Source organism: Plecotus auritus, assembly GCF_963455305.1.
Source record: "Plecotus auritus genome assembly, chromosome: X".
Taxonomy (NCBI): Eukaryota; Metazoa; Chordata; class Mammalia; order Chiroptera; family Vespertilionidae; genus Plecotus; species Plecotus auritus.
This window is the reverse complement of record NC_137784.1, coordinates 69,401,650-69,423,890: the sequence shown is the minus strand read 5'-3', so window position 1 is coordinate 69,423,890 and position 22,241 is coordinate 69,401,650. Positions and strand designations below refer to the sequence as shown.

At 44.3% G+C, this 22,241-nt stretch overlaps 1 long non-coding RNA gene across 1 annotated transcript; it reads left to right on the top strand.

The window, feature by feature from the left end:
- The first annotated feature begins 1,717 nt into the window (after positions 1-1,717).
- LOC308239329 lies at positions 1,718-20,880 on the top strand. The gene is made up of 2 exons (XR_013959735.1): positions 1,718-1,866; positions 20,216-20,880. It is a non-coding gene; the product is annotated as an uncharacterized lncRNA (long non-coding RNA).
- The last annotated feature ends 1,361 nt before the right edge of the window (positions 20,881-22,241 follow it).

The following is a 22,241-nucleotide window of genomic DNA, read 5'->3' as shown; positions in this document are numbered from 1 at the left end:
CCCTTTTTTTTTTCACCAACTTTGAGCCACATCCCCTACATAGGAACATATTCGTCCTTACTCCACTGTTATATTCTATCACAACTGCATCTTACATCAGTTCAATGTTTATTATTTTGACTATGCTAAAAGCTTGTTTCAACCCTACCTTATAGTTTATTTTTTAGTTATGTTTCCTTCCCTAATCAGGGCTTTTTGGTTTTGTTTTACTATTATCTTGATTTCTACATATTACACTTTTCTTCACCTCTACTAGCACATTTCCTTGATTACATAAATATTGTCTCAATTACATTCCAATACATTTTTGTATTTTATTGTTATCGCTGTCCCAAAGACTTTTCTCTTAGACCTTTTGATCTTCTCTAGAATTTGGGTTGTTCCCTAGGCCTGCTGTATATAGCAGTTTTCTATGGAATTCCTGTTACCAGCTCCCATCACCCTATAGATACTTGTAGCCACCGTTTGGCATGTTGGATCCTCTGTTTACATGCGTTTATAAACAAACTCATCTCAAATGTAGAATACAGCAGCTGATGAACAGTGTCTATCAATACCATAAATGTTAAGGCTAAAAAAAAATAAATGTGAAGCATGTAAAGATTTCAGCTGAAGTAATGGGAAAGTCAAGACAGGCAAAATATACTAAGAAAATGACAGATCATGAAGTGACTTTTAGACTCCAATGCATATCCCATCTTCTTCAATGTTGGTCCACAGGAGCCTGAATAGCAGGAGAAATGTGTCATGTGTTCAGCCACTGGAAAAGTAATTTCAAAGAAAATGAGATTCCCATTTCAATTATGTATTCAGATTATGTTGAAAACAGTAATATCACAAATCAAATCAGAATGTTTCTAATTGTGCTTCATAATCTTGAATCTGAAGAAAATGTAATGAACCAGAAACCTGCACTCGTATGTATCTGTTTCTTTTTGGAAACTGAGATATTGCCCAGGTCTATGTGACAAAAGTAACTAGGTCAGTAAATGTTACTTGAGTAACTAAAATAACTTGGCTCAATTGATTTCTGAACCTCATTTTTTAAATAGAGTCACATAGAAGTAGATTCCAGAGCCAAAGTAAAATGACAACAAAACAATTTTAAAAGAGGGGGAAAAGAATAGGCAAAAATGCCAAGGAGAAATTTATAATATCACGTTCAGTTCACCCAAAAATGACATCAATAGAGGTTAAATAATTGCTTCAGATTGATTACAACAAAATGTTGATTGGTTTGCCTCTTGATGAGGAAAAAGGAGAGGACCATCAGCTATTTTGACAAGAAAGGAATTACATACTTTAAACAACTGACCTGAGTTTGTGATAGAATCATGATGAAATCAAAATGAAGCTTAAATAATAGTGCCACTGCACAATCCTTTTAGTACTTGAAAGTTAGCCTTTTAAAACTAAGCCTTCTCCAAATATGGTTAGAGTAGCTGCACCACTTTCTGTTGTTATTTTAAAAGCTACCACGAGGGGGCAATGTGCCCATGCCTCGCTGAGGCTTCTTTCCCATTCAAAGTCTCAGACAAGGTTTTTTCAGGCAACAGCTTGTTTTTCCGCATTGCAAGTGAGTCTGCGCGGCCCCGCAGCTCAAAATTAGTCAGCATCCGCTGACGTCCAAAACTTATATAACTCTATGTGCGTTATTGCAGAGGTTCTAGATCCTGACTGCATTGGCGTCACCTAGGATACTTTAAAAAACAAATAATGATGCCCAGAGAATGTCTCAGGGTGGGGCCAGTATCAGTATATTTTCAAAGCTTCCTAAAGTGAGGCTGCCAAGGATGAACACTCCATGCAACCCAGCCCCAGGGTATTAGAAAACAGCAGTTAGGCGTTTGAGGATTTCACATTTGTGTGAGTGCTCTTTCCTTGTTTTATCTTCTCTAATAAAGTCGTTTCAGGGAATCTTATAATGAGGTTGCTGCTTGAATCATCTTTCTATTCTTATTGGTTTTAGTCAGCCCAGTATTTAAGATTGAACTGCCTGTATCAGCCTAGTTTTTATTATGTTTATTCTCATCTGGAAACTTGAATACTTTTTAAAGAGGGCAATGCTATTTTATTATTATCTCTAATGAATGACTGCTAAGTAACCTGTAGTGAAGGATGGTGGCAAACTGTCATTTCAGCTCAAGGCCACAAACATGGCTTTAATGTAACAAGCAGAAATGCAGATCCTATGAACAATGATTGAGTTAATAAGGAGGGGGCCTGCTGTGATTAACTCAGATATCATCACTTCAATTTTTACTTTACGGGTACCACGAAAAGAAAACACTTTGGAACTCAGAGTGAGTCTTTGTGAAAAATTAAAGGTTTGTCTTTCAAGCCATTAAAAACAAAATCTGAAAATCAGACTTTGACAGGTAGTCAAAGGAGAGGCAAAGGCATGGTTCTCTTCCTACAGTTTGGCTAATGTGATAGTCTGATTTATATGATAACCTGCTTTACCTAGGTTATCTATTGTTCTACAAGTACATAGCACACGGCAAAAAGAGGCTTTTAGTCAGACAAATGTCCTTTAAAATCTTTATTTTATAAATCGCTTAGTAGGCAGCATAAGCAAAATACTTAACCTTTCTGAGCCTCTGTTTTCTCATGTCTATAACTGCGATAATCACTACATCACAGAGCTGTGTGAATGGAATGGGGCAACAAAAGAGACAATGCCATGATAGCTTGCTAATACTGACATTTCAAAGTCTGGAAAGTCTACAGCTGCTGCAGCTGCCACTGTTGCTGGCCATTGCTTGGTCCCTAGTCAAGTCCAGAATGGTTAGTGTCTGATTACAAGCCTTATCCTCACTATCCTCAGTTTCCCACTCAACTGATATTCACCATCCTCCCACAAATCACCCTTCCCCAGGGCTTAATCAGGATGCATGGGGAAACAACAACCAGGGGTCTTAAGAAACAAACATGTTGAAATGTTATTGGCATCATGTTTAGCATTTGCACATCTCTTGGAATTCTTTAGCAAATTGATCTTCAATTAACACTTCACTGTCAGATTGGGATGGGTCTGTTTTATATTATTCTTGTGGCCCTTGATCATCCAGAAGCAAGGAAAGAAGCAGTATGGAACAGAAAGTATAAATTATACTATATTGAAATTGTATGTTTAGCTTAACATTTGCTAATTTACATCCAAGTTATCTGGCTAAGCTGCTCACAAGCAGAGACAATGTCTAATTCTTCTTTACATTATTTAAAAAAAATTATTGATTGATTTAAAGGAGAGGAGAGGAGAGGAGATTGAGAGAGAGAGAGAGAGAGAGAGAGAGAGAGAGAGAAACATCGTTTAGAGAGAAACACCGATCGGCTGCCTCCTGTAAGTACTCACTGGGAATCAAACCTGAAGCCCAGGCATGTGCCCTGACTAGGAATTGAACCAGTGACCTCTTGGTGCATGGGACGATGACATTCAATCACTAAGCCACACCTGCCTTTTTTGTATTCTGATCAAGCTCAAGGACTAGTACCCAAAAAATGTAAATTAAAACAAAATTATCCTTCCATCAAGTTGGCAAAACCTGAAAGGTAATACCCCAATGATGGCTATAACCCAAACCTTTCTGAACTCAACAATATGTTTAAAAAGCCTTAAAAAATGTCCATACCCTTTGACAGGGCAATTTTATTCATAGTACTTTGACATAATGAATATTTAAGGAATGTTCAAAGTTATAGTTTCAATCTTCACACAGTGTTGCTTATTACACAGGAAAATAAAATAGGACTATAATGAGAGATTTGTTAAATAAGAAATAGTGCATCCATATGGTGACCATTAAACATGATGTTAAGGGAACTATTGCCTGGTTTTGAAAAGAATGGTTCATAATATGTTAAGTGATAAAAGCAGAACATAATAGCATGATTTCACTTTTCAAAAATAAAAAATAATATATACCTGAAATTACTCTGGAAGACTGAGAGCATATAACCTAAAATACTAACAACCATATCTTTAGATGATGAAATGACAAAGGATTGTTTTCTCATTTATACATTTCAGCATTGTTTAATTTCTACAGTAAGCATGTATTACTTTTTATTCAACTAAAATTTAAATATTGAAATATTCAGATAAATAGAAAACTATAAGAAGTAATGAAACAGGCACCCACATGAGCTGTATCTAAAATAAGTATTGACATTTTGCCAAATCTTCTTCTCTCTCTCTCAATGAAAAATAAAAAAAGTAACCTCTACACTCCTACTCACCAAGCTTTCTGTTTTCTGCTTCCCCACAGGTAAGCACTACCCTCACAGTTGATGTGCATTATTCCTATGAATATGATTTTCTTTATAAATATAGTCATTATTTTTAGTTTATTTTAAATTTTTACAGATTGTTATCATCAGCAATATCATAATTATCATCATCACTTTAGCTGGGCTTTATCAAGCCACCTCACTAGTATTAGCTAATTTTGTTATACTGGGATGATCAACTTGCTTTTTTCACTCTGCATGTGGTTTATGCAGATGAAAATAAACAATTACTATTTTTTATCATTAAACTAGAGTCCCAGTGCACGAAACTCGTGGACAGGTGGGGGTCCCTAGCCCTGGTGTGGGATCAGGGCCAGATTGATGGGGCCTAAAGGCCCCAGTGGGATCAGGAGAGGAGGTGATTGTCACTAGGCTGGGCATGGAAGGAACAGATGCCAGATGCCAATGTTGCCCTGGGTTCCCCACCACCCCACGGTTCCCTGCTTCCCCCACTCCTCCTTCCCTCGCTGCCACTCTGCCACCGGGGGCCTGCTGGCCTGGGAAGGAATAGGAGGAGGGGCCGGGGAGGTTTCAATCCCCAGTTTGGAACGTGCAGGAGGCAGCCAATCAATGATTCTCTATCATCATTGATGTTTCTATCTCTCTTTCCGTCTCCGAAATCAATCAAATATATATTTTTAAAATGCAAGGTTTTTAGAGTAAGAAAGGTAGGGCAAGGGAGCTATTGACAGGGGGGCATTTGGGATCTTGCTCACATTTCAGAAAGGATAACATAAGGTGGTCCTTAGGGGGTGATAGGTGAGGAGTGGCAGTGGGTGGAGCAGGGCACTGCGGGCTGAGGAACTGGCTGTAATGACTGGGAATGTCTGTGACAGTGACACCGAGCATGTGTTGGGGCCATCGCTGGGATCATTCATCCCCAAAAGGTTTTGATTCCGGATGGGAGGAGAAACACGGAGATCAGCGGGCCTTTCTTAGCCTAGAAGGTGAGGTGGGCAGCAGGAGCGGGCTGCCCTGCTTCCCTACAAATGTAAACATGCAGTGTAACTGCACATGGACATGAGTCAGCGGTCAAATCAATGCCCAACCAGCGCTGGTGGCTGTGTCCTGCCACTCTCTGGCTGTGCTGTGGCGCTATTGAGCAAGGCCGAAGCCACGCTCCCAAATGAGGGTAGTATAGGATGGGGCAGGCAGGAAGCCAGAGCTGGAAGTCGGGAGCTGAGGTGGCAGCAGCGCTGCGTCTGCCATGGAGCTGGACAGGGAGCAGCTGTTCGTGTGACTGGCTTTGGAGTCAGAGGGTTTTTGCTTCCTGCATGTCACCTGTGAGTCCTCGAGAGCCTGTGGCGTGACAGCTGGGCGGGGCAGGGCCTGGGGAGGCCTTTCCCTCCTGGAGCCATTCTTCCCAGGGTAGCAGTGTCCGGCTGCTTTTGTTATTCAGTTTATTTTTTATATTGGAAAGCAAGCTCTGGGCTTGTGGTCCCTGGGATCCCTAGGCCATAGCGTGCACCTCCAGGCCTCACTGTGCCCCCCTCCTCCTTCTCCTGTGTTGAGCATCTGGCCCCTGGTGGTTGGTGTGCATCATAGCGACTGGTTGACCAGTCATTCTGGTTGTTCCGCTGTAATGGTCTCTGGGCTTGTATTATATAGGATGTTATTATTCTAAGCATACTTATGAAGTTATCTTCATTTTTTACTTCCTTCAGATTATTCTTAGAGTGGAACTGCCAGGTCAAAGAGAATAACTAATTGTACAACTTGATACATGCTTCAGGACATTAACCAATTGACCATATTCCAAGAAAAGTATCAGTGAAATCAGTTCTTTACAACATGGTCAAAATTGACTTGATAAATTTTATATACTTTGATGGTTTAACAGCTATATGATCCTACTCTAAACTGATTCTAATTTTTAATTATGTAATTGCTATTGAGGCTAAATTTTTCTCTTTTGGTTAATTAATTATTTTGCTTTGTATTTGTAAAAATTCTATTCACTCTTTTGATTACATACTCAGTGGTATTTTATATGTGATCATACTCATATCTTAACCCTTAGTATGATTTGGTCAAAAAGGCACAATATATATAATATATATAAAGTAGATAAAATATATAATCTTATCTAATAAAAGAGTAATATGAAAAATGACCATATCTCCGCTACACCCACCAGCCACGCCCACCAGCCAATCAGGAGCGAATATGCAAATAAACCTAACCAAGATGGCTGCAGCCACAGAGAGCAGGAGGGAGGCTTGGGTTTCCCCAGCAGTGGAGGAAATCAAGCTTTCCACCTGCCCTTGCCAGCCCAGGCCGCCACTCAAGGCTACAAAGTTTCAATGATAGAAGGTAAATAAATTCCAACAGAAATGGCGGCAGCCATGGAGCTGGAAAGAGCAGGAGGCTAGGGTTGCCCCCGGCGATGGAGGAAGCCAAGCTTTCCGCACACCCTGGCCGGCCCAGGCCTCCGCTTAAGGCTACAAAGTTTCAATTATAGAAGATACATAAATCCCAACAGAAATGGCTGCTGCCACTGAGAGAGCAGGAGTCTTGGCTCCGCTCCAGGCTACAAAATTTCTATTGTAGAAGATAAATAAACCCCAGATACCAGGGCCTCCACTTGGGTCACCAAGGGACGTGGCCGGCCTGCAAACCACCACAGGCCCCTCGCCCAGGCAGCCTCACGCCCCAAGGGAACCCCATCCTGATCCGGGACACCCTTCAGGGCAAACCAGCTGGCCCCCACCCATGCACCAGGCCTCTATCCTATCTAATAAAAGAGTAATATGCAGATTGACCATCACTCTAACACACAAGATGGCTGCCCCCATGTGGTCAAAGATCCTGCCCCCATGTGGACACAAGATGGCCACCACAAGATGGCCAGCAGGGGAGGGCAGTTGGGAGGGACCAGGCCTGCAAGGGAGGGCATTTGGGGCGTACCAGGCCTGCAGGGGAGGGCAGTTGTGGGTGATCAGTCCAGCAGGGGAGGGCAGTTGGGAGGGACCAGGTCTGCAGGGGATGGCAGTTAGGGGCAAACAGGCTGGCAGGGGAGCAGTTAGGCATCAATCAGGCTGGCAGGGGAGTGGTTAGGGGGTGATCAGACTGGCAGGCAGAAGTGGTTAGGGCCAATCAAGAAGGCAGGTAGGTGAGCAGTTGGGAGCCAGCAGTCCTGGATTGTGAGAGGGATCCCAGATTGGAGAGGGTGCCGGCTGGGCTGAGGGACACCCCCCCCCCCATATACGAATTTCATGCACTGGGCCTCTAGTGTATATATAAAAATTATGATAACAGCCCTAACTGGTTTGGCTCAGTGGATAGAGCATCGGCCTGTGGACTGAAGGGTCCCAGGTTAGATTCTGGTCAAGGGCATGTACCTTGGTTGCGGGCACATCCCCAGGAGGAGGTGTGCAGGAGGCAGCTGATCGATGTTTCTCTCTCATCGATGTTTCTAACTCTCTATCCCTCTCCCTTCCTCTCTGTAAAAAATCAATAAAATATATATTTTTTTTAAATTATGACAACAAAATTTATAGATAATTAGTACCAACACCCTTTTATTTTTTCATTAGAATATGTAGCATTATGTAGATAGAGACATACTGTTCTTTAGGTGCTGTAGGTTAGTATTTTGACCTGGGGAAAGATACTGTGTCCTATATCTTTTTTGAGAGTGAAATATTGATACAGAAGAATGCTCTTATATTTCAGTGAGTTATTTTTCAGCTTGCTTTCAATTTTATTTTGTATTGATTTTAGGTGTACAGCTTAGTGGTTAGACAATCATATATTTTTAACATAGTGTTCCCCTCAATATTTCCAGTACCCATCTGGCACTGTTGTAGGTGGTGGGAATGGCACCAGGTGTTAGACGGGTGAGGTCGGACTGGATCTGGGTTCAGCAACCTCGGTACTTGAGTTCTGGCTAGGAAAGACTTCAGAGCCAAGACTCCAACTATAAGAGAACATTTATTTAGAAAGTCACAGAGGTGGAAGAAGTAATTCATAGAAGAAATGGGCTTAGGGAACAAGTTATAGGGACAAAGGAAGGGCCCTTGGTACTTTGGAGTGAGGAAGCTAATGGTAACTCGCCTGGGGGGAGTCTCAGATGTGCTTCTGAAGGGAAAGTACTCTGGGTCCTCCATCCTAAGGGTTTTTTTGTTTTTTTAATTAGTAATGATCACACCTCGGATAAACCTCATTGGCTACGATACTGCCACTGCCCAAAGCTCATCCTAAGGGTTTTAAGGGTGGAGATTTTAGGGGAGGTCCCAGGGTAAGATCTCAATAGAATATTCAGCAGCTTTCCAGATATGTACTTTAAGGGTGTAGCTATCCACTGATTGATTGGTCCAATCCAGGGCAGGGGGGTCATTATTCAATGCAGCTGGTCCTGAGGTCAGCCTTGGCATGGCATTGCTTATCTGGTTTTGCTGATTTTCTGGGCCTGGACCTGAACTACAGACCTGAGACCTAGATGTTATCTCTAGGGAGGAAAGGTCATGGGGTCCAAACCATATGACCAGCAACATGCTAAGTGAGGAAAGGTCACCCTGGGGGCGAGGTCCCACCCTATAATTGTCCTTTGCTAGGAACCTGGGGCTTTCCACCCTGGTGACCTTCTGTACCTGCCCCATTGTCCTTGCTCTGCTCAGATCTGTCTAACTGCCTACAACAGCACCATATATAGTTACTATAATATTATTGACTATATTCCCTATGCTGTACTTTACATCCCAATGACTATTCTGTAACTACCAATTTGTACTTCTTAATCCCCTCAAATTTTTCACCCCGCCCCCCTTTTGTTTGTTCATTTATTTTGTTTTTTTAGATTCCATATATAAGTGAAATTACATATAGATATAAAACATCCCCAGACAAATCTTAAGTCAAGACACATCTCATGGTTTCAACTTGAGAAACTAAATTTGATTCATAATGGCTCTCTAATTCTAAATGGTGAGAATCTATTTAATAACCTAATAACAAAAGCAAAATGAGAACTACCCTTATCCCTCCATCTGAATTTTACCCCAAACTTAACCCCATTCTTAATAAAGTTTCAAGGCCCAACATCACACTCAATCCTTGTTGAGAATTTTTTTCTCAGACATAGCATTACCACTCTCACACCATGTCTATATGTACCTGGCTTCTTGTATCAAGTCACCCTGAGCCACTTAAAGCTTTAAAAAGGAGTATGGGTAACAGTGAGTTGAGAGGGAAATAAAAGGTAATAGAGGAAGTATTGATCAGGTTGATCATTTTCATAGAAGAAGCCTGAGGATGGCTGGGTCCATATAAAATAACTTTGAAAAAATTGCCATAAGATATAAGGGTGTTTTTTAAAATATGTTTTTACTAGAGGCCTGGTGCATGGATTCATATACCAGTGGGGTCCCTTAGCCTGACCTGTGCCCTCTTACAGTCCGGGACCCCTCGGCCAGGGAGGAGCCCAAGCCCAGGCCATTCACCATGCTTGCTTCCACTCATCCCAGCCTCGCTGCACCTGTTGCTACCACTCAGTAGCTGCTGCAGCGGCGGGAGAAGCTCACACCACTGCAGCTGTGCTTGCCAGCCATGAGCCCAGTGTCTGGAGCCCGTCGGTCAGCTGAGTGGCACTCCTGCTGTGGGAGCACACTGACCACCAAGGGGCAGCTCCTGCATTAAGTGTCTGTCCCCCTGGTGGTCAGTGCGCATCACAGCAACCAGTTGATCGGTCATTTGGTCATTTGGTTGTTGGGTTGCTTAGGCTTTTATATATATATAGACTAGTGGCCCGGTGCATGAAATTTGTGCATGGTGGGGGGGAGTTCCCTCAGCCCAGCCTGCATCCTCATCCCTTGGGGGATGTCCGACTGCTGGTTTAGGCCCAATCCCTGGGATTGGACCCTCTCACAATCCAGGACCGCTGGCTTCTAACTGCTCACTTGCCTGATCACCTCTAACTGCCTCTGCCTGCCTGCCTGATAGCCCCTAACTGACTCTGCCTGCCTGCCTGATTGCCCTTAACTACCCTCTCCTGCTGGCCGAATCTCGCCCACAACTGCTCTCCCCTGCCAGCCTGATCTTGACCCAACTGCCTCTGCCTGCCTGATCACCCCTAACTGCCCTCCACTGCCGGCCTGATATTGCCCCCAACTGCCCTCCCCTGACGGCCCCAACTGACCCCCCACCTGCCTGATCTCACCCAGTCTCTGTCTCTCTTTGTTTTTCTCAGCAGTCCTCCAGGCCTGTCTGCCTCCCTGTCTCCCTCTTTCTCTTTCCTGGCTGGGAGGGGGCGGGGCCAGTGGGGGCCACTTCACCCTCTGCCCACCCTCCTTTCCATCCAGGCCTCTTCAGGCCCAGTCTGTTTTGTTTCCTCATTCTGAGAGAGGCTCCTAGAGTGAGCTTGGAAGGAGGGAAAGAAAGGGAGGAAAGGCTGTGAGCTGGTGGGCACTGTGTGTGTCTGTGTGTGTGTGGTTGTGAGTGAGTGTGAGTGCCGGCCACGCCTCCCCCATCCCTGTCTCTGCTGCCACAAGTCCCCACCCATCAGATCCTGCTGTGCATGCAGCCTAGGCGTTAGGTCAAGCCTCCAGTCATTGTGGATGTGACAGACCTAAGGTTTTTATATATTAGGATTGATTTCAGAGAGGAAAGGAGAAGGAGGGAGAGATAGAAACATCAATGATGAGAGAATTATTGATCATCTGCCTCCTGTGCAGGTCGAGCCCACAACCTGGGCATGTGCCCTTGACAAGAATTGAACCCAGGACCTTTCAGTCCACAGGCCAACACTCTATCCACTGAGCCAAACTGGCTAGGGTAAGATATGAAGATTTTTAAACAAGAAAGTATTAATTTCTTATGAACCCAATTTAAAGAAACCATACTTTAGACTCACAAAAATAGGGAAAAATAATGATTTTACCCTAAATTTAGGTACTCCAGGATTTAACAACATTTTTCTTATTTTTATAAGTTTTAAAGACAAATAATTTAATGAGTGAATTTACTCTTAGATTTTGTTGTAATGTACCCCACGAGTAATACACAGGATGCAAAACCAAATCAATGAGTCACTTAATCAATAAAGCCGGCAACTTCGAGGGAGATGTGGCTCCAAATCTCGCAGCCCCGAAATGGCAGTAACATCAGGCTTATATAGGCAAATATCACAAAGGTATTGATTACATCTTTAGGTTTGGAATGAGGAACCTGGTTTGCAAAAAGTAGTTACAGAAGCTAAACTGAGCAAGTTAGTTATATACAAAGATTAATCATAGTTATAGGTCTTGGAGCCACTGAGTCAATGGAAAACACATTTTCTGGAGCCACTGAAGCAATTTAAGCAATTGTGCTGTCCTGGTCACAGGATGCAAAGGAATGTGTTTTGAAAGATCAGTAAAAAGCACAATCTATGGGGTATTCAATTGAATGGGATGATTTATGTAAGTTCAGAAAATCAATGTAACTTCTCTTTTATTTTAGCAAGCAAATAAGTACAGAAGCTAGAACAGCAGGGTTAAAAATTAAACAGCAGTTTTTACCCAAGATGATTGCTACTATGCTTCAATTTTACCAACTATGATATGTTCTATTCAATTCAGATAATCTTGTAAAGAAATAAAGTTTGGTGTCTGCTGCTAGCTAGCTTAAACTAACAAAATGTTAAATACTATCTTGTCATCAAAATAGATAATTTAGGAACAAATTAGATAAATTGTAATGTTGAGTTATCTATCACTCAGCTGTTGTGCAGCAAGATTAACACTTAGACCTGTGGGGCCTAAAGATCTTGTATGTTAAAGAAATTCATTTTGTGGAAATTATGGTTAAAAACATGATTCATAAGTTTTCACTGTTCGATGGAGTGTTCATTATAAGCTATGTTATATATATATTCCATGTTTTTGATTTAGAAAGACATTTCTAACAGTTAGTAGACATGTGGACTATGGTTTTTACAGTTTATTGAATCTCAGATTATGAAAACTATGCTTTTTCACTAAAAAGTCATGATCTTATAGAAATTAAGAGAATGGGCATTGAAGCCAGATTGCCTGGGACTGAATCACAAGTCTGCCGTTTCGCTGTGTGACCATGGTGAAGTTATTTAACCTCTCCTTACCTCAGTGTACACATCTGTAAAATGGAGTTAATAATAAGACCTTCTTCTTGGGTTGTTAAATGAAGATTAAATGAGTCAATAAGCATAAAGGTTTTGGAAGAGAATGTGGCACAGGATAAGCGCTACTTTAAGAATTGGCACTAGGCACACTCTCCAAATTATAATCTTGGTTTTTGGAATTTCTTTAAAGAAGTCCTTAATTCTCAATTCTGGGAGTACCTACAACATAATCATTTTAGATAGAGGTTTTCTGTAGTTTTGATACTTTTTATTTTGTGTTTTCTTGTCATTTGCTTTGTTATTTGATTTATTCAAATGTCAGAATGATCAACAAGGTCTGGAAATTTGTCCTGGAATCTATTTTTATTTGAGAGAATTTCCATAAACTTTATTTGAAAAGAAGTATTAGTTTAATTTGCTAGCAAGAATGCTAGCTACTCAATTATCACTTGTATTGCTTATTTTCACTTGCAAGCTTCTGGATAATTTTTATTGCTATTTTTTTCTAGCCATGAACTTGCTTTTTTTCCAACATCCACAATTTTGTCTGACATTTAGTTCTTCAGAAATTTTCCCATTAACAGCTGTCAGAATGTAATCTCACTGTCAAAACCACAAAGAAAATCTAATCTGAAAAGCAGAAGATTCAGAAATATAAGATGTTCAGAAAGAGCAGAGGTGTTCTTAACATGTCCTCTTAAGCTGGGTGCTCTTCTACTTGGATTGTGAAGGACCATTTAAGATAGAGGGCAGAGTCTGAGGAGGAAACTGGTCTTGCGAGGCGTGTCAGGCCATAAAAACTGTGAACAATGCACTGCCCTGGGGGGGAGGGTCATTATCGCTGGCCCCAGGACAGATCATCAGATATGGCCTGGGGACCCCCAACACCTGGGGGCCTTCCTGTAAGCCCATGAAAGGGGGCGGAACCATATCTACAAGACAAAGGTTATAAAAAGTGAAGCCCTCTGCATGTTTCTTCACTCTGATTTGGAAATTATTCCCAGAGTCCACTAGTGTTAATAAACGGGGTCCCTCCCTTTCTCTAGGAAGCGTGCTTGGTATTTCTTTGGTCTTCTGCAACATTTGCTTCCCTGAACCGGGAAGCTAACCACGTTTGACTTTTGCCTCTGGTGAGTGGACAGAGTGTGGGGCCTGGGGGCGTGGGACAGGCCTCCGAAAGGCAGGCGCTTCTGATTTTAGCAGAATTGAACCTGGGGGGTGTGGAGGGGGGGGACTCCAGGCACTCCCGGACCTCAGCCCAGGACCTGGCCGGCAACTGGAGAAAGTGGACGGACACCTCTGGACCTGTTAACAGAATCGGTAAGGTAGGGGCCCTAGTCAGTCAGGCCCACTCCAAGTGAGTGGAAGGGGGAGCTTGATCACCTCCCTGGAAGTCATAGGACTTTGTCAGGTAAATCAGGAATCAGGACTCCGGAGGTGAGTGAATTCAGATTCGATTGAGGAATTATGGGTTCACTCTTCTGTTTGTTTGTGTGTGGGACTAGCCAATTTGCTACCAAGAAGTGGGGCTGGACGCAGTCTTAACTCCTCAGGTAGGTTCTCACCAAGATATCGGTCGAGAATTCTGTTCTGGGGTGTGGGTACCAGGAGTGCCCCCATGCCCATCTGGGGAGTTGGGCATTATCTGCTCAGCTCCAGTCTGGGCTAGTCTACTGAGAGAGTGTGAGTACAGATGTTTGTCTGTCTTGGCATAATTATCTGCTCATTAACTGGTCTGTGTGAAAGTGAAAGCTACTTTGATTTTCTGTTTGCTCATTGGGTTAAAACGTTTGATTTACTGAAGGCTGAACCCATGATGGTCTGCACAAGTCTCAATCAGCGCTATTGAGTTAGTTTTCTCAGAGACATTTTCTCTCTATAACGGAGGGATAGTTGATAAAAAATTCTGTCTATGTTTGTGTACTAGGGGCTTTGGTTTGCTCTGTGATTTTGCTGTGTTAGGTTGAAATTTTGGAATTCTGGGTAGATTTAAAGGTATTTGCGACTTTTCTTGTCTCTTTTGGCTGGCTGGGACTTTCAGGGGCGAGGCTCACAGCTCCACAGGGTGGAGAGATTTTACCCACCCTGCCCCTGCCTGTGCTGATTAAGGATCTTTTCTTTAAGGAGACCCTCCAGGCTTTTAGTTAATTTCCCTGCACCATTGTCTGTCTCTCGCCACCGATCATCATGGGGTTGGGACAAAGTAAACCCACTGTTCTCAATTGCATGTTGGAAAATTTTGAAAAGGGCTTTATTGAGGACTATGGTATTAAAATGAACCCCAAAACACTGTGGAAATTCTGTGAATTAGAATGGCCAGCCTTTGGGGTCGGCTGGCCCCCAGAAGGCTCTTTAGATGTACGACTGGTCAGGGCAGTCTGGAATGTAGTCACAACAGACCCCAGACACCCAGATCAGTTCCCTTACATAGACAGCTGGTTAGGAATTGCTCAAACCTTGCTGCCTTGTGTCCGGTTCTGTAAGGTTTTAGTAGTAGGAGAAAAGAAACAGGTCTCTCAGAAGGAAACCCAACCCCTTGTTCTGCCAGGATCTCCTGAGGAAGTCCCGCTAGTTTTACCATCTCCATATGTGCCACAGGCAGCACCAAGTGCTTCCCCAGCTGGTCTGAAAGGTCTAGAAATATAGCCCCCTTCCATTTCTCCTCAACCAGGCTCTCCAGAGCCAGTTGGGTGGCACTTGCATTCAGCCTATCAAGGGCCCAGGCCACAACCAGCATGTCAGATGCCTCCAAGGGAGATTCGGGGTGCCAAAGTAGTTGGCAAAGATGGGACCTTGCAGGAGGGAGGGCCAGTCTATTATTATCAGCCCTTTGCCACCAGTGACATCTTGAATTGGAAACATCACACCCCAGCTTATTCTGAAAAACCTCAGGCCATGGTAGACCTCCTAGAAATGATTTTCCAGACCCAGAAGCCCACCTGGGTGGACTGCAAGCAGCTCCTTTTCACATTCTTTAACACTGAGGAGCGCATGAGAGTAGTAACAGAGGCTCGGAAGTGGCTCCAGACCCAGGCCCCGGCAGGAATATTAGACACAAACAGATGGGCTAGGAAGGCCTTTCCAGATGAGGAACCTGATTGGAACCCGAACTCAGAAGATGGAAGGACCGGGCTAGAAAGATATCGGCTGGCCTTCCTCCAGGGGGTCAGGGCCAGAGCCGAGAAGCCCACCAACATGGCTAAAATCTCTGAGGTTTTCCAGAAGCCTGATGAAAGTTCAGCACCTTTCTATGAGAGACTATGTGAGGCATACCGGATCTACACCCCCTTTAGACCTGAGGCCCCAGAAAATCAAACCATGGTAAATGCTGTTTTTGTAGGCCAAGCCCAGCCTGACATCAGGAGAAAATTACCGAAACTGGAAGGGTTTGCAGGAAAGTATGCTACTGAACTGCTAGAGATAGCTAACAAGGTTTTCAACAATCGAGACAGTGCAGCAAGGAAGGAGGAAGAAAAGAGAATACAAAGAACAGCCAATATAATAGCAGCGGCTTTTTAGAGGCTCAGACTCCCAGACAGATCAGTAAGACCAGGGGGAAAAGGAAGAGCGAGCCTGAGATGAGACCAGTGTGCCTATTGTAAAGAAACAGGACACTGGAAGAATGAATGTCCCAAATGGCAAAGTAAAAAGACCAGGCCCCCCTTTCTGCCCAGCTGCTATCAACCAGAGCCACCTGAAGCAGATCTTATTGGGCTAGCAATGGCTAATTCCGACTAGGACAGACCGGGCTCACTTCAGCTAGGCCCCCACGAGCCCATGGTCAGAATGAAAATTGGGGGCCAGACTGTGGACTTTATGGTTGATACAGGAGCTGAGCACTCAGTAGTCAATCAGAAAGTAGCACCTCTCTCAGGAAAGGAGGTCACCATTATTGGAGCTACTGGGGACCAGACCTGTAGACCATTCTGCCGCTCTTGCTGATGCCAACTTGGCGGTCATCAAATAATTCATGAATTCCTATACTTGCCAGACTCTCCAGTGTCTCTAATGGGTAGAGACCTTTTAGCCAAAATGGGGGCAGAAATCACTTTTGATCCAGATGGCTCAGCCCAGCTTCACCTAGGTGAGGAGACCTCCCCAGTGACCCTGTCCTTAGCAGTGCCGAGGGAGGAGGAATGGAGACTTTATACCCCCCAGACAAAGGCCTCACCATTAGAACCTGAATTAGAGAAGGAATTCCCACTGGTCTGGGCAGACGGGAATTCTACAGGCCTGGCTAAGGACCACACCCCAGTGCTAATCGAGTTAAAGCCTGGGGCACAGCCTTTTAAAATCCACCAATATCCAATTCCAAGGGAAGCAAGCCTAGGAATCCAGGTCCACTTAGACCGGCTGCTTCAGTGGGGACTTGTTAAAAGATGCAGGTCTCCATGGAACACGCCTCTCTTGCCTGTCAAAAAGCCTGGGACTAATGACTACCTCCCTGTCCAGGATCTACGGGCTGTTAATGAGGCTGTTATAACCCTGCATTCAGCACGGCCGAACCCCTACACTCTTCTGGGACTCACCCTATCAGAGGCGGAATGGTTTACATGCCTAGATCGGAAAGATGCCTTTTTCTGTCTTCAATTAGCGCCTTCCAGTCAGCCTCTCTTCACTTTTGAATGGGAAAACCCAACTACAGGGGCCAAGGAGCAGTTCACCTGGACTAGACTGCCATAAGGGTTCAAGAACTCCCCTACTCCTTTTAGTGGAGCACTAGCATCTGATCTGTCTAAGTTCCCAGGACAGGACTTGGGGTGTCTTCTACTCCAGTATGTAGACGACCTCCTACTGGCCAGCTCCACACGAGCTCAGTGCTGGGAAGGGACAGGAGCCCTCCTGAGCCTATTAACTGAAACAGGTTATTGGGTGTCTAAGAAAAAAAGCACAGATTTGTCAGAAAAAAGTCAAGTATCTAGGCTTCCGAATCAGCCAAGGGAAACGAAGGCTAGGGACTGAAAGGAAGCAGGCAGTATGTGCCGTCCCAGTCCCTAGCACCCGGTGGCAGATTCGGGAATTCCTGGGAGCAGCAGGGTTCTGTTGAATTTGGATCCCAGGGTTTTCAGACCTGGCCAAGCCTCCCTATGAAGCTTTAAGCAGAGAAAAGAAGACACCCATTGTATGGGGTCCCAAACAGGAGAAAGCCTTCATCACCATAAAGGCAAAGCTCACTGAAGCCCCTGCACTAGGGCTACCAGATGTGACAAGAGACTTTAATCTTTTTGTTCATGAGAACAGCGGGGTAGCCCTAGGAGTTCTAACCCAGGAGTTTGGACCTTGGCAAAAACCTATCTCTCTAAGCAGATTGACCCAGTTGCCTCCGGGTGGCCCCCGTGTCTCAGGGCCCTTGCAGCCACTGCATTGTTAGTCAAGGAAGCGGATTAGCTTACCTTAGGACAAAACTTAAATGTAAAAGTACTTCATGCTGTTGTCACCCTGATGGAAGCAAGGGGGCAGCACTGGCTGACTCATGCTTGAATGACTCAATATCAAGGGCTGTTAAGTGAGAACCCGCGGGTACGATTAGAAGCAGTGAGAACACTAATCCTGCTACCTTTCTACCTGTTGCTGAGGGGGCCCCTGAGCATGATTGCCTGGAAGTCCTAGAGGAGTTTTATTCCAGTAGGCCAGATCTAACAGATAGGCCCCTGCCAAACCCGGACTTGGTATTGTTCCCAGACGGCAGTAGCTTCTTAGATGAAGGAAAAAGATGAGCTGGATATGCAGTGGTATCAAACTTGGAGACAATTGAAGCACAGGCCCTGCTTGAAGGATGATCAGCACAGAGGGCAGAACTTTGGGGCCTAGTAAGAGACCTAGAACTCAGTAAGAATAAGCGTGCCAACATCTACACTGACTCGCGCTATGCCTTTGCTACCCTGCATGTCCAAAGGGCCATATATAAGGAAAGGGGGCTCCTGACAGCAGGAAGAAAAGGAATCAAAAATAAGAATGAGATTTTAAAGTTACTAGAAGCAGTCTGGGAGCCTAAGGAAATAGCTGTCATCCATTGCAAAGGTCACCAGAAAGGGAAAGAGTCAGTATCAGAAGGAAACCAGCGTGCTGTTGCCGAAGCCAAGCTGGCTGCTAAACAACAAGCAGCACTGGCACGGATCATGTTGGCCCCCACATTACCTGAACCTCCAAAATACACTCCTCAGGAAGAGAAATGGGCCCAGAAAGAAGGGGGCAAGAGAACAAAGGAAGGCTGGTGGATACTCCCAGATCATAGGGTCTATGTCCCAGAACAGTTAGCCCATAAGGTAGTCCTCCAGCAGCATGAACTCACTCATTTAGGGAAGACTGCTCTAGAAGCCTTGTTAGGCAGATACTACCTAATTGCCCGTCTTCCCTCCTTGTGTGCCTCAGTCTCTCAGCATTGTCTCCTCTGTGCTCAGAACAATGCTAAACAGGGTCTTGTGGGACTGATAGGAGTTCAGCGCTGTGGGCAACTCCTTTTGAGGACTTAGAAGTAGATTTTACAGAAATAGGGCCTAGCAGAGGAAATAAATACCTACTAGTCTTTGTTTGCACCTTTTCAGGTTGGGTCCAGGCATATCCCACTTGCACTGAAAAGGCAAGAGAAGTCACTAAGGCATTGTTGAAGGACATAATTCCATGATATGGAATGCCTCTGACCATAGAGTCCAATAAAGGTCCAGCCTTTGTAGCAGAAATAGTACAACAGGTACCTAAGGCTTTAGGAATTAAATGGAATCTACATACCTCTTACAGGCCTCAGAGTTCAGGGAAAGTAGAGCGCATGAACCGGACTCTAAAGCAGACTATGGCTAAGCTATGCCAAGAGACAACCTTACCCTGGACAGATATCTTGCCTCTTGTACTCCTGTGTGTATGCTGTGCCCCAAGGGCCAGGGTAGGTTTCTCTCCCTTTGAAATTCTATATGTTAGACCCCCTCCCTTAATTCAGCCAAAGGGAAATTTGGGGGAAATAGGGAACTTAGAAATCCAGAAACAACTACAAGGACTTGGAAAAACTGACTTTGAGGTCCACAGGTGGGTTACTGACTGACTACCCATCTCTCTAGGAACATCCATACATCCTTATAAATCTGGAGACCAGGTTTGGGTAAAAGACTGGAAAAAGGAGCCCCTCAAGCCTACCTGTAAGGGACCCTATACAGTCATACTAACCACCCCCACAGCTCTTAAGTTTGCAGGACTAAACACCTGGATCCACCACTCCCGGGTGAAGGCAGCCCACCAGCCGAGTGAAGCCCAGTCTGAGTGGAAGGTGACCTCTGACCAGAAGCACCCCCTGGGGATCACCCTCAAGAAGACGGCAGACCTGGCCGAGCAACCTGCTCCAAGGAATTCAGATAACACCCTGCTGAATTCTCCCTAACACTAATCTCTCTTTCTTATCTTCTCCTAAAGGTAATATGCTCTGGTATTTCTGGATAATCACTGGTTTTATCTAACAATTCTTATTTTGTCTTTTTATGAGAGCCAGCGGAATCTTAGACTAGTACCAGGAGGAGAACTCATCTGCTCTTGCTGGGACACAGAAGCACCATAAAATTACTGTTCCCCACACAGCAAGGAAACAAAGGCCTCATCATAAATTGTTGGATTACACCTTGTCATGCTATCCTTTGCTCCTTGCTTAGAAACTTGCTACCCAAGTATGCTAGACCGGGTAGTCCAGGAGAAAACGCAATCAAGCCAGATGTTTGTTAGCTATACTTATCAGCCTGCGGCATGTTATGACTCCACTACCAAATGCACGTGGCGGGGGGGATTGTATTGGAAGGAAAAAGTAATAATAGGACCTGTCACGGCCAATGTGCAGCTAACTAATGTTGCTCCTATTTGTTTCAGCAGTACGCAGGGCCAACATCCAACAGGTCACCTCCCAGATGAACTACGCAACTCTACCCTCAGGGCTGAAAACACCACCTACCCCTGGTTCTCCCTGCAGGAACATTCTGCACGTGTGGGACCACTGCTTACCTCTACCTGCCTGAAAACTGGACGGCAATGCCTTTAAACTTCACATGGTCCTACAAACCAGAAGAACTCCCTACAAACCCCTCTGAGAGGAAGAAGCGGGATGCTAACCCCTTGGTCATCATCCCTTTCCAGCAGGAAGTAGCTAAGAGTGGTTGTCACCCCTGTTCACCATAACATCCTGTGGTCCTTGCTCCACAAGGCTAAAAGAAGCTTGTGAGACAAGGGAGGTGGTGGTGGTGGGGGGGGGAGAATGAGGAGGAAACTGGTCTTGCAAGGCGTGTCAGGCCATAAAAACTGTGAACAATGCACTGCCCTGGTGGGGGGGGGGGGTCATTATCACTGACCCCAGGACAGATCATCGGATATGGCCTGGGGACCCCCAACACCTGTGGGCCTTCCTGTAAGCCCACAAAAGGGAGCGGAACCATATCTGCAAGACAAAAGTGAAGCCCTCTGCCTATTTCTTCACTCTGATTTGGAAATTATTCCCGGAGTCCACTAGTGTTAATAAATGTGTTCCCTTCCTTTCTCTGGAAGCATGCTTGGTATTTCTTTGGTCTTCTGCAACAAGTCAAAAGAGGCTGACTACAAATATTAGAGGAACACCCACAGAGTATGATATTCATTTTCTTCTTTCTCAGTGATGACCATTTTCCTTCTACTGTGGATGAAAGGGGCCACATGCTGATCTGACAAAGTCAGGGAAGGCCTGCATGGCAGTTTTGCAAACTCAGAGACCTAAAGTAACCAAAAAGGATGATTTGAAATTAAACTTTAACTAAAAGCAGTTATGGTGGATAGTCACCTCCTAGGCTGGTATCTTCCCTGTGAAGGTCAATCTTTACCTTAACTGAGATTATTTTCTTTTTGCATGTATAATAGCATATTGAAATGTCAGGGTAACTTGTAACTTCCCTTTATTCTGAACCCCTCAGGGCATAACCAAATACCCTGGGCGCAGGACAGATACCACAAATTTCTTCATTGTTATTGCTATCACATTAATTGGTGACTGTGTTAAGGTGAAAAACATTCAAACCTGTAAAGAATTTTTGTGAGTTTATTTGAGCCAAACTGTCAGCAATTGCTGACTATTGCCAAGAAGAGGTATTTCAATCAGAGAATGGTGGGTTACATCTATATTTATACAACTGCAATCAAAGGAAGGGACGTAGGTGGGTTACATGAAATCCATTGGTGATAGACTAGAGAAGCGGGAGAAAGCAAAGAGGGGAAACCCCTGGGATTGAATAAAAAGTAAAATGATGGACACATACTTAGGTGGGTGCAGGAACAATTCACATGATAACAATGAAGGAATTTGTGGTATCTGTCATGGCGCCCAGGCACATTAGGTTGTGCCCCAAGGGGTCTACAAAAAGGGAAGTTACAAGTTACCCAGACATTTCAAGGATCTGTTATCATAGATGCAAAAAGACAGATAGGCTCAGTTAAGGTAAAGGTTGACCTTGTCAGTGAAGATACAGGTCTAGGAGATGACTACCTACCATAACTGCTTTTAGTTAAAGTTTAATTTCAGACAGTCCTTTGTGGTTACTTTAGGTCTCAGAGCTTGCAAGACTGTCATGCAGGCCTCCCCTGAGCTTGTCAGGTCGCATGTGGCCCCTTTCATCCACAACTTTTAACTATCCTGTGCCCACCTAAGTAAAAGAAGTATGTATCTATCATTTTACTCTTTATCCAATCCCAGAGGTTTCCCTGCTTTGCTTTCTCCCGCCTCTCTAATCTATCACCAGTGGATTTCATGTAACCCACCTGCGTCTCCTCCTTTGATTGTAATGTATAAAAATAGGTGAAAAACCGCCATTCTCCAGAGCATTATCCCAATCCATTGAGATTCTGCTTCCAGGCAACTGTCAACAGTTTGGCTCAAATA